Genomic DNA, 6000 nt, shown 5'->3' with positions numbered 1-6000 from the left:
GCTCCAGGAATCACATGACTCTCAATATTCTTCTTTAGAAAAGTTTCTAGCCCTCATTTTTCTGGAAAATCTTAACGTGACCTTTAAATGCTCGAACACTAGAGGGGGTGGGGGGAACCTCCCATTCAGTGTTTAAAATCTCATGCTTTTAAGCCTGTCCCAGGAGTTGAGTGTGCGGTTTGGCAATTCTGCAGATGCATCACCCTTGACTGTATGTTCCACTTGCCTCCCGGGGTTTTACTTATTAGATGGTGGCCGACCTGCTCCGAACTCCAGCTCCTGAACACGACTTCTTTGCACGGCTGCTTTCGCGCCCCCCTATGCGGCTCCTAGTCCTTTCGCTCTAGGACAGCGCCAGCTGGCGCCGCCAAGCCAACAAAAACTACAACTCCCAGGGTGCACCGGGCTAGGGGGTGGGGAGGGAGAGACGGTGGCCGGTGAGGTTCACTTGTAGGCGGGCTCCGTCGGGTAGGTAGCCAATAGGCTAGGGCGATAGTGGGATGTGCGTAGCCTGGCGGGCGGGCTGCCGGAGGGCTCATGTAGTGCGGGAATTTCGGACGGGGAAGAAGGAGCGGCTGGGCCGGGCCCGGCTTCTGAGACCCTGCAGGTATCTGAAGCTGGGGCTCTGGGGAACCGGCCTCAGCCTGCCCCCTCCCCCCGGCGCTGGGCTCCGGCCCGGGAAAGGGGCGGGAGACGCTGCTGTGTCGAGTCCCCGCGCGGGAGAAGGGGGTTGGCCCCACTCGCTCCCCGACGAGGCTCACTCCTTCCCCGCGGCCCGTTTCCTGAAAGGTCTCGAGGTTCATCGCGGCCCCTTAACCTCGCGCGGGGCCTGCCCAGCTGTGGAACCCACAACCCCTAGTGCCCCGCTTCTGAACCTCCCCCCCGGTCAAGGGGCTTTTGATGGCCGTGGGGTTGGTCGCGGGTAATGGTGTTTACACCAGGGTGTGAGTCATGGGGGGAGGGAGGCCGGGGGGGACCAGTCCAGCACGTGCGGAGAAGAGTGAAGTGCATTTCTCATCTCTTGGGGAGGGGTATGGCGGGGACGTGGAGAGCGGGAACCACTTGAAATCCGTCATCACTTAAGAGGATGAAGTTTCGAGAGAAAATGAGTTTTAACCTCATAACAAATGTATCCTTAAAATTCTGCCTAAATGAGTTAGGCTCGGGCAGGTCCATCCTGTTGCCACCGGGACTGTGGAGATGAGTTGGCTCCATTTTTCTACTGTTTATAGGACTCAGCTTGCACAGGTGCAAGCTCAAACCTGTTGTCCCCATGGATTTCCAAGGGGAGCACCTCAAGGCATCCCTCATGTTCTCTATCATTCATTTGGAAATTTTGAGTCTCTTCTGCTGGTGCTAAAGGTTTTTGTGATGTTTGGAGACTGTCTTGTTCCTGATTAAGTTTCCCACATTAAAGTCATTGCTGTTTGAGACAGACTTTGAGATACTACTTAATACTTGGTGAGAATCAGCATTGACTCCCCAGGTTATAGAGTGCCCCAAATGAATATCAAAACAGCAGTCCTCCACCTCTGCAAAATCACCCCAAATACCTCAAACTTAAGGTATTTGGGGTGATTTTGCAGAGGTGGAGGACTAGTTGTGTGTCTATTGCTGGTCCAAAGATATAGAGATTTGGGGATTATATCTGGTCTAGCTTTTTAGACGTGTTCCCAGATAATAGAAATATATGAAGGGTTTTATCAGTCTGAGAATTGTATGGATGAAAGTCAGAAAGTTGAAGATTTTAAATCTAATTGAAGTACATAGTGTTAATTATGGCTGGAGAAGGTAGTTTAAACTGGTTTAAAATTAATCCAGAATCAGGGAGGTTGCTTCTAAAAAGAACTAGAGTTGGCAGGTCTGATTCATGCTGCACTGAGGGATTCAAAAATAAAATGTCTTTCCCTCTAACTACATGAAGAGGTCTGTGTCCAGTTTTCCCAAATTCTGCTATCTTGACAAAACATTATAAAATATTTTAAAATCCACCAATATAGGTTCACCTTGTCTAGTTTGAACATAAAATACTGAGAGGGAAGAACTTTTAAATAGCTGTAACTAAAGCAATTACGTTGCTACCAATTGATTTTTAATAACCCAAGTTAATCTGAAATGTCCGGTGTTATTCTAAACATGTAACAGAAGGCCTGAAGGAGGGAAAAGACTTTCTTACATAAATTTAGACCTTCAATTGCTGTAGAAACTACCTGTTTTGACACTGGAGATATCTGAAATATTAGTGGCCATTTTGGTGCCTTTCTCTCTGAAATGAGCAAAATTGTGTCCATTGTTTTGAATAAAATAAACAAAAATCCCAAAACTGCAAACAGTTTAAAGTATTTAGGAATTTTAAAAAATAAAGTGGTTTTGTGGCTAGGAGGAAGGTATTTTTTTCTTTGCTGGCAGACTTGGAGAGTTCTGCTATGAGTAAGCAATATTAATGATGCGCAGATTTCATGTCTAGCTGGAACTGCCTATTGACTAAAAGGTTCACAGGTCAGCAGCACTGTCCTCTCTGTGCTGAAAAATAAAAAGCGATCCAATTGAGATAAATCTAAAAATGACAGTTTGTAGAAAATAAGAAAAGAACCAGGAAGGAATTCAGCAGCATAGTCATTCTGAATGGCCACATACAGAAATACTTCCTTAAAATGAATTTGATTTATAGTCATTTGACTTTTGCTGAGAATGGCAGAAAACACAAACTGGGAAATGTCTGTTCAAGCTTATTTAAGAGTACAACAGCAGTAACTGGAATACTATTTCAGATTGCATTTATAAAAATTACTGATTGCGAGACTGAATTGCTAAATTGTGTGCATACCTCAAGCATAGCGTGTGGAAAAGCAGACAGTCACCTTGTACTCAGTAAAGAAGTTTTGGAGAAAAGTTCAGACAGACAAACCTCTACTTCTGTTGTCATTTTTCTATTTGTTAGGAGGAAAATCTAAACTATTCAGTCTACGCAAGTTCTGAGTAAACAGCCCTATAAAAAGATGCAACCATGTGCCTTAAAAATATGTTTCTGCCAGTAAGCAGGGTCAAATCTTTTCAGTACTTAAGAGAGAGTATATTATTTGACATCTACATAGTACCCTACATTCAAGGATTTCAAAGCAATTTGTGAGCACCAATTCAATTAAGCATCACAATACTCGTGTGAGATAGAAAATATTTCTGTTTACTGATCGGGGTGAGGTGCGGGAAGTGGTAACACACATAGAATGGTGAAGTTGCAATAACTTATTATGGAGAGTGAGAGAGAGACTCTAGCATCTTCATGCAGTAGACCATCTCTTCTCTCAAAAGGTATGTCTACACTAGAATAAAAGGCCCATGGCACAGCTGTGGTTGTCTTGAGCTCACATGACTCAGTCTGTAGGGCTAAAAATTGCTGTATAGATGTTTGGGCCTGGGCTCTGGCCCTACCCTCCCATGGTGGGAGATTTCAGAAACCAAAAAAAGCTATGATGTAGGTAACACTGCTCTACAGCCAAAATGCTTCTGAAATAAATGTAGTCCAACTTTACTAATTCTGGGTCACTGAGAACGAAAATGATGCTTAAAATTGTCGATTGGCTCTAGTTTTCAAGATATGCTGTTGGGTCAGTATATACGACCCTTGACTTGGGAATGGCGGAGGATAAGTGAGTTATAAAGGGAAGGGATCTCAATTTAAACCAGAAATGACTAAAATACATCTTTGACTGGATCTATGAATAAATCTATGACTGGGTTTGGACAGTACTTGCTTTTTAGGCAAAACAATGAATGATGCAATCTGAAGCTGGTATTGCGTCATACATGATATGAATTGCATCATGTTATTCTTAGAAGTCATGGATGATGCAATCAAACGAAGCTTACATCACTCTGCTGAACAAATTGCCCTGTATCAGCTCTAGAAATCATACAGTGTTGTGCTCTCTTATTTGTCAGTGTTTGATTTTGCAAAGGGATACACTTCTATTTAGCCAAAGTGAGCAGAGATGCCTTGCACTTGTGTGAACAGTGCAGATAACTTCTGCTGTGTTTGTTGTGAAGTGACTTTTGCATCACAAAAGCGCAGTCTAACCACTATGGTTAAGAAAGCCTATCCCCTTTATTTTGGCTGCAAAATTGGAGATCAGGACAAGAGGTGGGCCCCACACATATGCTGCAACACTTGTGCAACAAATCTTGGCCAGTGGTTGAACAGGAAAAGGAAATCTATGCCTTTTGCAGTGCCAATGATTTGGAGAAAGCCAACAGATCATACCAGCAATTGTTACTTCTGCATGGTGCCTCCAGTTGGGGAAGGTGTGTCAAAGAAGAAAAAGTGGACTGTGCATTATCCAAACATTCCATCAGCTATATGACCAGTACCCCACGGAGAAGGACTGGCGGTTCCTGATGCACCAGAATCATTCTCACTTGAGTCAGACGAAGAAGAGGAAGAGGATGAAACTTCTGGTCCTGAACCATCAATGTCACGGGACCCACATTTTCTCCCATCCTCCTCCTCTGAACCACACCTCATAACACAAGGTGAACTGAATGACCTTGTCAGGGATTTGGAACTACCCAAGAGTAAGGCAGAGCTGTTGGGCTCCAGACTACAGCGGTGGAATCTCCTGGCAGGCTATCTGGGCCAATGGAGCCCATCAATGCTTACAGACTATTGCTGGACCGTGACAAGAGATGCTCCATTTAATGAATACAAGAGACAAGCCAAGAAGCGCCAAGTAGACTAAACTATGAACATAATAGTTTTTTGTCCTTTGTTTCATAATAAATTTTATTTATATAACCCTTCTGCTGATTTTTAAAGTGTTACATAAACAGGACAGGTGAAATATTATCATGTAAAGCAACCATAAACACATGAAAAGACCTAGGTTTACAATTTATGATTAAAACTCTACTATCTACACAATATACATAGACATAAAATGTAAAAACTTAAATATCTTAGAAACAGTAGCCAATCAGTTGTTTTAATTGTCATATTTGAATTCAGCACATCAAAATATATAATAAATATCACATTTTATCTCTGAAGCAGATGACTTCTCAAAAATTGTAGATCAGTGTAATTTGAAGTCTTCTAAGGCTGTACTAAATGTATGCCCTAGTGTGGTGTTAGTGCGTATTGTGCTGTTTGAATGAGAGATAAAACTGATGCTCTGTCCTTAGTATGTATTGTGCATGAGGAATAATTTTAGTGCTGGTATTCTGGCAGACTTCTAATTTGAGTAAATTGTATTCGATTATATCTAAACAGCTGCCCCCCCCCCGCAATCACTTTCATTTTGTTATCTTCACTTCCTACCCTATAAATTCTGTTGGTAATATATTGTAAAATAGCTGCAGCATTCCTCTCTAGAGATGAATGATTTTTCTGCATCATTTTGTAAAGCATTTTAAGATCATATGGAATGAATGTTTATTTTTGGTTGGTTAGTAGTATCCCAGTGGTTAGTAGTATTCCAGTGAGAAGTAGATGCTTTGAAACAAGGGATATCCTCCAAATATGGAGAGAGTAGTATTCCAGTCATATATCTAAATTAAAAGTGTAGTGGTCTACAACATTTAACAGACTGTTCATTCTTTGGGTGGCAAATTATGTACAATTACAAAAGTAGCAATAAAAGGTTGTCCTTTCCTTCCTTTTTGCTGTTTACCTTGTGTCTTCAGATTGTGTTAAAAATGTGTTTCTTGTTGGCAGCTACAACTGCTTCCAATCCCCAAATCTTCCTGTTTTAATACTGTGTAGCTTCTGAGCAGGTACGTATCTGAACATATGATCTCAAATGTGGAAGCATAGGGAGCCAGAGCTTCAGTAATTCCAGAGGACAGGTTTTCTGCAAAAGAATGCTTAGCCTTGAGCATACTGCCTTTTTAAAACTATAATTGCTTGGCACCTATGGCCTTTTGATAGCTTGACCAACTTGTGAGTAGGCATAATGCCATCCTAACAGATGGGTATGAATGTAGACAGTCAAGAAACCATGTATG

General features: G+C 42.2%; 1 protein-coding gene across 1 annotated transcript in view; it reads left to right on the top strand.

Moving 5' to 3' along the window:
* Positions 1-495: 495 nt before the first annotated feature.
* VRK1 (VRK serine/threonine kinase 1) overlaps positions 496-6000 on the top strand; it is a 47922-nt gene continuing 42417 nt past the window's right edge. The window contains 1 exon segment of the mRNA XM_030558795.1: positions 496-607. The gene's annotated coding sequence lies outside the window, so the exon portion shown is untranslated.

This window comes from Gopherus evgoodei, chromosome 4 (assembly GCF_007399415.2).
Source record: "Gopherus evgoodei ecotype Sinaloan lineage chromosome 4, rGopEvg1_v1.p, whole genome shotgun sequence".
Classification (NCBI taxonomy): domain Eukaryota; kingdom Metazoa; phylum Chordata; order Testudines; family Testudinidae; genus Gopherus; species Gopherus evgoodei.
This window is presented reverse-complemented; position numbering and strand designations above follow the sequence as displayed.